The sequence below is a fragment of the Xenopus tropicalis genome, chromosome 2, assembly GCF_000004195.4.
Source record: "Xenopus tropicalis strain Nigerian chromosome 2, UCB_Xtro_10.0, whole genome shotgun sequence".
NCBI lineage: Eukaryota > Metazoa > Chordata > Amphibia > Anura > Pipidae > Xenopus > Xenopus tropicalis.
Genome location: NC_030678.2, coordinates 51,242,849 through 51,252,331, shown reverse-complemented (window position 1 = coordinate 51,252,331; position 9,483 = coordinate 51,242,849). Strand labels below are relative to the sequence as shown.

Here is a 9,483-nt window from a genome sequence, read left to right as displayed (position 1 = left end):
CAAGTGGGAAAGGTGAGAACCTCATGGAGCCTGCAGCAGCTGAAGTGATCTTCGACTCCCCCCAAATTATTATTTTTTTTTAAAAAAACTTGTATTGGTTAGTTATATTGCTATTGTCGCCTTTATTTTGGGGGCAAATGGCACAGTTAGGGTGAATAGTTTCCGGTTGTATTGGTTCTTCCTGGGCTTTAAGGCAAGGAACTACATTCTGTAAGCTTATGGGGTGTTTTTTTGGCAAATAACTTATGTAACAATTGTTATTGTTGTATTAACCCCTAAAACCCCCTAAAAAAGCAGCGACCTTTCTACCATGTTCTGGTTGTGAGTCTATTTTATTAAGGTATAAAGGTGGGTTTGCAAGAGTCTCTCATACAATCTCATGGCCATCCAACTTCCTCCTCCTCCAGGAGAATGCACACCATGCTTATTATTATTAAGTTTCAGCTTAAATAACTGCATAGGCTAATGCTAAGTTAATACATATTCATGTTATATATTCCCCTCTGTACTGTGGTAGATATGCAGTTACCCCTGCAGCAGCAGAGGTGCACAGATGTAGAGCCGAGCACATGAGATATTAATGCACAAATTGTCAAAGTGTTTCAAATGCTTTAAAACAAAACAATATTGTTAAAATGGTATAAATTAAATTATCAAGCTGTGTTTTTTCCTTTAATGCTTTTCACCTTCAATTCTGCAATCAGCAGGTAGGATCCATTACTAGGTTAAAAGTGATGATATGTATGAGGTGTGTGTTTTGATTAGTTTCAGAAATATATACTATTATTTTACACCACCTCAGACCTGGTGTAACCCAATATCAGTGGGTCAGTGAGACTGGGGAGAAGCTCTTAAATAAAAAGTGGTGTCACACAGATTTTTCTACCAGAATTTTGATTTGATAAACACCCATGATTTTACACTGTGCTTATGTGTAGTGTATTGTAATGTATGGAGAGGAGGTTGGGGCTGTGCTGGGTATGTATATAGAGATTGCAGCAAGTCGCAGAATATGTTACTTTTGATCTTTCCTGTGTCTGCAAATGTATTGTACACCCCCCTTTTGTGTGTGTGTGTATTGTGACTGAATCAACAGGCTGTGTTGCGGTTAGTGATATTAAGCTTTGCCCAGAACAGTTCTGTATCTTTACTTTTTGCCTTTTTGCTTACAAAAAATACAGCTCCCAGGATCTCAGAATGACTGGAGTTATTTGTTGAGAGGTTTTCCTGAGTTCTGCTAAGGTGTGGCTTTCATGCAATCTCTCTTTGTGCCCTTCAGGTAAGAAGGCGATGGTAGACAATCTCTTACATCTGCCTCAAAGCTACCGATTGGCTGGCTCCCTCTGTCTATCACAGCCCCTTAAATGATGCAGTATACATAAGCCATCACCTTAAAATGGGCAGAACACTTATACGAGAAGCAAACTTTTCAATGTTTCCATACTGAACCTCTTATTCTTATTCTTACCTGCAGTTTCTTTTTCTCTTTCCAGCAGTGCTGTAACATCTACAAACCCAGATGTCACAAGCATTTTAGCTTTCTTTTTCATTCCTTTGTAATGCTGCATGAGTTTAACTACATGTTGTGACCTGGAATCACTGTTGCACTTTACCATATTATCTAACAAAAACTGTGGCAGCCTTTCCAGTACTGAATGAGTTAAATGTTTAACCTTTTCTTTTATTTACAGTCTCTTGTATATTCCTCCCCTCTCTCTTTCTTTCCAAGTTTCCTATTGTTTTCTCCTTATCTCTGCTATTTATCTGTTTAGAGTGGACTAGAGACCAGGTCCTGGATTTTTAAACACTTTAAGGTGAGTTAAACTTACTAATGTTCAGTGTTTGTCACATTGCTAAATTATTATTTATGTTGCTATAAAAAAGTAAAAGCCACGAGGGTTTGCTTATATTTTAAATATTTTAGTGGTTATTGATTAGAATTTGCATTTTGGGAATGAACTTTGCCACAGTTTCTTACAACCTTTTACATTCATATGCTTATTTGGTAGACAGCTGCTTTAAGTAAAGCTGTAGCAGAAACTTCAATTATACTTCTTTGGGATTGCAAACAATGTATGTGTATGTATGTAAGCATGTATGAGTACAGATGCATATATGTCTGGCTGTGCTTGTCAAAGTTGCAGATATTGGAACTTGGGCAATGTTTTCATGGGGTAACTTATATGTTTATGCATCTGTATGTCTGTCTATGCTGACACAGACACAGTCATCTGCGTAACATACATACTTAGAAGTAAAGTACATTGGTAATGCAGGCAGAGGAGGAATCAAAACTGACCTGTTGTGTGTCTGCAGAGTTCAGTGACATATTTACATTCTACTTAGTGCCACACCCATGGCGCATAAGAAGTGCCAACTTTCAGCAAATTTGAATTAGAAAGCAAAGCTACTCCTCTGAGCCTGCAGAGAAAATGGTATATTGTATATACCACCTAAAGTAATCATGCTATATTTTAAAATGTAAATGTATTGATCCAATAACCTATAGTAACCAATCAGACATTTGCTACCATCGAACTGCTCTAGACTGGTCAAGTTGACTGCTAACTGGTATCCATTTTTGATCATTGCAGATTTTACTCAGACTCTTTTTCAACCCCAATGTACAATACGAAGATAATGCATTGCCTGTTTTACTGTGTTCCCTAATTCTCAGGGCATAGTTGTTCAGTTGGTGACTTTGAATGTAGGAGGTTGTTTGGAGTATAAAACTACTATAGCTAGACAGGCAAACAGTGAAATATCCTAAATTAGAATAAAGATCAGTAGTATGGCCTAAACATATCTTTTTAGCTCTGGATGGTCACTTGGATGTATAAAGCTCTTTATTCTAATTTAGAATTGATTTTTGTTTTGTAGCCATGTTTTGGTGTAAACTAATTTTTTCTCAATTTAGTTTGTAAAAAAAAAAATTCCTATCTATAAATGCAGTTATCTTCCATTCCCATATCCTTTTAACACATACTGGAGCGTAAAAGTTGCAACTGAGGAGGTAAACCTAAAAAAAAGTGATAAATCACAATGTTAACACCATACTTTGCACTTGGTACCAAATTCCAGGGCTCCCTTGCTTCTGTGCCCCCTGTAATTTGCAAATTATTAAACAAAGCAGACATAAGGCAGGTGCTAATTCTAGGGCTCTCTTGCATCTGAGCCAACTTTGCACCTTATTCATCAAAGCAGACCTTGCATTTTGCACCTTATTCAAGATTCAAGGGAACACCGGATTAATACCTCCCCTAGCTAGTTTTTACTTTCAGTGCCCCCTTTGAGTGTTACACCTAATATATTGCGCACCAATACCAGAGATGCAGTTTCCATTAACATTTTCACAAGCAAAATGTCATCACAATTTGTGGGCAATTTACAATTTCGGATTGGTAAATCACGTGTGAGTTGCCTCGCACACTAGTTTGCAGGTCTCACCATTGTATGAGTCACAGATCTATTTCTTTAGAAATAAGGCTGTGTTGTAGGAAAAACATTGCAGAATGTGTATTTTGCACATTGCTCTTAGTTTGTAAATTACCCCTATCCTCCAAACAAGTGATGTCTGTGTGGGTGCTAACTGTATGAATGAATGGGAGAAGTGGTGTTCTGTGCACAAAATACATTACTATTGTTAATGTATTTATTTTTATTTGTGTTTGAATAATAGACTTTTTTTGCAGCAATATCATTGTGTTAAAGTACAAATGTTACTGTTTTATACGTAAACAAGAAATCTTTTCTTTTTCATTTAAAGATATCCCTACCAGCAAAGGAATTTGTATATCAACCAAAAAACATTGTGGGAATTCCCTTTTACACCAGATCACAGTGCCAGTAAACTCTTTAAGTTGATCCTACCCTCAAGCTATTTTTTGTTCATTGAAAGCCCACTTTACTTCAGTGTGCTGAGTGTTGATGCTGTGGGAGCTGTTTGCACAGTAAAGGCTCGTTGCAACCTGTCCTGAAAAAGCAAAGAAAGAAAAGGCAATTCAATAAGACGAGTGAGTTACATGGAGGAATTCAGGTGTCCAGGTGTATTTAGCTCCAAATATGGGGATTGGAAGACAACCAGCATCTACAAGTCCTGACAGATTTAGGGAGAGGCAGAAAGACTAGCAGGCCAAAGACTTGCTCAAGATTGGAATCATTTTCTATTCATAAAGGGTCTAGTGTACCACAACACGTAGCTAACTTCTATAAAGTTTTGGGTTTTTTTGGGGGGAGGGATATAAAAAAGTGAGTTTTTGTTTGATTAAAACTTTTTGTACCAAAACTGCTAGAGGTGCTACTTTTTCTCCTTAGAACAGAAAATGTATTTACTCCACATTTTGCAGGGATAGTTGTTTGCTCCATGGACCTGAAATGGTTAGCAATAACACATTCGGTATGTGTTATTGGGGCTGGGATTCATAACGATGAGGCGGATAATAACAGTCCTTATATACAGTCCATACTGTGAGTCAATCCAAGTGTTTACCCCAGTTCTGGAATTCTCAGCCGGTTTTCCCACAGCTTTCTACACAACATGTATGCATTTAAACTTTTACTGTTTTAACAGATATGTATTTAATTGTGGTGTTATTTGACTTAGTTTGATCTGGATTGTGATCAGTTAGCATGTTCTCATTTATGTGCACATGTCCAACAAACTAGAACAGGGCAGATTTTACCTTGGACTGCCATGGATGAGTTTCCTCCACTGTGCTTTCCTAATAATTATGGAACCTGAAGTGGTGGGCATCTTTAACCGATAATAATATACCGCATTTTGTACTTTTAAGTTGTGCATAAAGTTTTTGCCACTGGAAGTGGATTTACAGAAAACATTTATAGCAAGTACAGTTAAATGGGCCTGAAATAAAAGTGTATACAATGGTTCCTGCAGTAGACAAATTTGTGGAAACATTGTTATTTCACAGCATCTAGTTAGCATGCATTCACTGACCTTTTGGAATCTTTATATGCTTTTAGAAACATATTGTGATGACTAATCAGTCACCTGCATTGGGGTGATAATAAACCAGTCCTGTTTTTTAATTGAAAATCTTATATTTCTTCACTCTAAAATATAAAATGAAATATGGTTCCAAATGGCCAGAGAGGTTCATTATCACAGCAGTGTTGGGTGTGTACAATGTTTATATGTTTGACTATGACAGTAACAGGCTGATTCAGAAACAGATCCATTGGTCCTTGGCAATGGCATTATGAAAGCAGACTACAGGGCATATTTATTATACATATGGCACTGAAATAGACCAGACATTACCAAGGATTTTATAATAGCTTAATTCTGTGATCACCGTACATGCCATTAATTTATAAGGTAAGGATAACAACAGAGCTTTATAAATACAACTCTTTTATGTCAGTTTTTACACTTCTTTGAGGTGTCAAAAATTGTACAACCCTTTAATTCCGGTTCCCTTCATTCTTTGCTATCATTTACATACACCTGTGGTGGGGGTACCTAGGAGAAGACCTTAAAATCTGTTTTTCAGGTGTGGGGCCTCTTATACTTGCAATAGTGCACTACAAACTTTTAAGTTATAATGAGTGGGTAAACCCTTCCTTTCTTAAGCTGAAAAAATAGAAACATTTAGTTTAGGTGTTCTCTTCATGGTCAGGATTTTACTCTGGTTCTGAGAGGTGCAGTTAACAAACAGTCAGAAGACAGTAGGTGTGGCATTCCTGGTCTTTATGGAAAACTGGAGGTATGCCAATGATAGAATAGGCATACAAGAGGAATACAATATGTTCCTAAAAGCATATAAATGTTCCCTATGGTTCAGTGAATGCATGCTAATAGGCAACTGTGATATAACAATATTATTACTGATTTCTCTATATTTTTTGTGGCACAGTCTTTTCTGGCGATATTTGGTTCGCAAGATGGAGTAAAGATTTAATTATACACTAATATTTTTATGAAAATTAAAATACCAGGACAATAAAAATTTTTAAAAATACTATATTTGCAAAACTAATCTGCCATATTCCTATTGTTCCAAGAGTTTGATGCAATATAGCAGCCCCATTTGCATTTATAAATGTTCAGTCAAATAAGGGTCTACAGCTAGAAATCATGCTTCCATAATTTATTGGGAAAAAGAAATAGAAGATATTCCACATAATATTTTCAATATGACAATATAGGTATATGCAATTACAAGTGATTCATTTCCATTATTGCTGGTTAAAGAATTTAAAAATGCTATATTCCATTGGTCTGAGAATTATAAAGCATTTTTTTCCCAAGCAAATGTTATGTTTATCTTTAGGTCACACTGAAAAGAAATTTGGAAATTACAGTGGATAAAGACTTTCTGGTGCGTATTAGTGATTTAGATGTATATGTGGAATCAACACCTCTCTATGAACTGAATGTACTGTCTATTGTAATAAATTGATTTTGAGTGTTTGCAATATACATTCCTTTGGGTGGAACGAAAACACACACAGATAATGACCACCAAAGGGTTTGCTACTTAAGTGAATATCTCAGTTCATGAGACCGTTTTGCCAATTTCAGGTCAACGGTAAAAGAACGATCCACGTGTCCTGCTGTCCTTCATTCCACCGGAGTCTGTCTCATACATAATCAGATTTCAGTGGAGTGAAGCACAAGAGGCATGTAGCAGTCTCAGCACAACCTGCAAATTCCAAACTGAGCCAAGATGGTATGTACAATGAGAATGACAGGGCACTTTTGTTATTCAGTTAAACAGTTAAGATACATTCATTTGACAATAACTTACTCATTGCCTTTGATAGGGAAAGAAAAATCTATTGCAACTGTAAAAAAAATCATTATTCAGTGCTAGGAAAAACAATTTATTTTGTTTTTTTTTTGAGAATACATATATTATCATCTATTATATTGCTCTGAAATAAAATTAAGTGTTGGTATGCCTTACTCCCATTGTGCCGTGTGTAATTTTGTTGCACTCCATTATAATTGTGTTTGGTTAAAAACAACCAAGGATTAGAATTCCATCAGGCAAGGGCCTTATGCAAACACTGAGATAGTTTCATAGGACAGGTTTTTACACCTAGCCAAAATGATATTTTAAAAAATCCCAAATAAAACATAATTTTCAAGGGCAATCAGGATCTTTTCCTGTTAGTGTTTATGTGTTTATGTGTTCTCCTTAAAACAGCTGCACAGCTTATTCCATTACAATCCAGGTTACAAAGTGATAGTAAGGGCATGGGGTCCTCATTCTTTTGCTTTAACTTCTCAAAGGTGGCAGTAGATGTCCTCATAACACCAAATTGTCTGTCAAGGCAGTCACAAAGCTTGCCTAAACTTACTGCATCTAGATACCTATATTTATTAATACAGTATTGAATATAAGATTGCTGTTGTCAAAGATCATGCCATAGAATCAGTGCAACATATCATGCAGCAGACAAATGAATCAGGTGTAAGGTATAGTTGAAAGGGTTACCATCACCGTGAGGTCTATTCGGTATTCCAAACAGACACAGATTGTTACACCTGTACAATACATAATAGGGGAAATAATAAGTCTAGATATAAACTCAAGCCACAGCATTAGGTGGAATAATGCTCCAAGATTGTTGTACAGAGAGAAAGACCATAGCACTAATCCCCTATAATTCACTCAATTCAGCACAATATTTTTAGAGTACCTTTTAGGTCTACTTTTTATGTTTTTTTCTGAGCATTATATATTGGAAGAATCTTTGCTACATGGTGAAGTAGTTCAAATTGCAAACACATTTTATTTGTTTTCTGCTTAAGACTACCATCTCTCTACAGTCATTTACAAAGCAAAGGGATAGCCCAGAGCACAGCAAGCTCACCAGTACAGTTAATATTCTGGGTATATAGATCTGTCTGTGAATTCTGCGTGTTCCTACATTAAGCTTATACAAAACTGAAGAGCAAGCATTATTTGGGTAAATATAATAAGGAAAATACTGCATTAAGGGACTAATTAAAATATTGCTGCCCAGTGCATTTTAATATGCCTCTATCAACTGCACAAATCATATAAAGCAAACCAAATAAGAACAAATACTACTCTTATTGCAACTTATTAAAAAAATTATATTAAAAGAGGATTTGCTTCTCTATTTGATTACAACAGTTCAGGTAATGTCCTCCGGCAAGACTAGCAAATTCCAGATTCTAAAACTGAACTGGGCAAAATCCATCTGTGTGTTTTTAAAGGAGAAGGAAAGGTTAATAAAGATTTAATTTCAAGCTGCAGGCATACCTTCAGTTCTATCAATAGCGGCCTTAAGAAGCCAAACAGGAAGAAAAAATGCTGAACTGTTTAAAGAAAGTTCCCTTAATGCCTCACTCCTGCACCGAGACCAAGACCGGTGTACATGCTCAGTTAGTTAGACTATGAGGAAGCTTCCTGCTGATTGGCTCAGATCCACATTCCTAAGTGGGGGGGAATGAGTTCTTAGCATTCTTGAGGAAGGGGGGAGCAAGAGAGGGGAGACAGGAGAGAGCTGCATGTCTCTGGCACAGGAAAAACAGATACAACAAATCTTTTGACAGAGACCTCAGTGCAGTGTTTCTGTGAGCGCTTATGGCTGTATTTACATAGACTTTTCTGATAAAGCTTACTTAGTTTTTACCTTTCTTTCTCCTTTAAAGAAACAAGAAGATTTCTGATTGGAATATGCTTTAATTTCAGCAATGTTATCTAAAAATGTATACAGGTATACATTTTTAAAAATGATTCCCTTTTTCTCTGTAGAAATAAAACAGTACCTTGTACTTGATCCCAACTAAGATATAAATAATCCTTATTGGATGAAAAACAATCCTATTGGGTTTAATTAAGGTTTTATTGATTTTTTTTGTAGGCTTAAGGTATGGAGATCCAAATTACGGAAAGACCCCTTATCCGGAATACCCTTGGTCCCAAGCATTCTGGATAACGGGTCCTATACCTGTACTATGAATGGCCACATGGAGGTCAGTACGGCAGGTGCAATTCAGAATTTCTGCCAAAAGATGGGATCACTTGTTAATTTGACCCACAAGGTTGGAATCCAATGCCACATTTGCTGTTGATCTGTCCATTATCTTATTGATCAAGCTGGCAGATCTGCTGCTGTATCATAGGCTTACTATTCACCTCATTATCATTTACTCTAAAGCTGGCCATACATATTAAGATTTTTAAAAGATCTTTTAAAAAGTTTAAAAGTATGATTTGCCCATCAATGAAAAGGACCATTTCAAGCAATATTGTCTATTTGGAGCTAGAAAAACTACCAGCTTGGTCCTGCAAACAATTGGACAATGAGCAAATTTTATTGTTACTGATGAATTTTCTGACCGATATTGGATGAAAAATCACTAGATGTACAATTGTTCTGTGTCCACTAAGCCTACAATAATTTTACCGATTTGTAGGATTGCACTGAAACTGGCCATTAGGGAGAGAAAGATCTTAACCTGTGATCAATTGGATGGGTTTT

At 36.3% G+C, this 9,483-nt stretch overlaps 1 long non-coding RNA gene and 1 other non-coding gene across 2 annotated transcripts; both read left to right on the top strand.

The window, feature by feature from the left end:
* The first annotated feature begins 1,387 nt into the window (after window positions 1-1,387).
* LOC116408813 lies at window positions 1,388-8,901 on the top strand. The gene is made up of 3 exons (XR_004221274.1): window positions 1,388-1,814; window positions 3,767-7,938; window positions 8,863-8,901. It is a non-coding gene; the product is annotated as an uncharacterized LOC116408813 (long non-coding RNA).
* On the top strand, window positions 6,565-6,650 carry mir205a (microRNA mir-205a). Its single transcript, NR_049694.1, has one exon. It is a non-coding gene; the product is annotated as a microRNA mir-205a (primary transcript).
* Window positions 8,902-9,483: the final 582 nt, after the last annotated feature.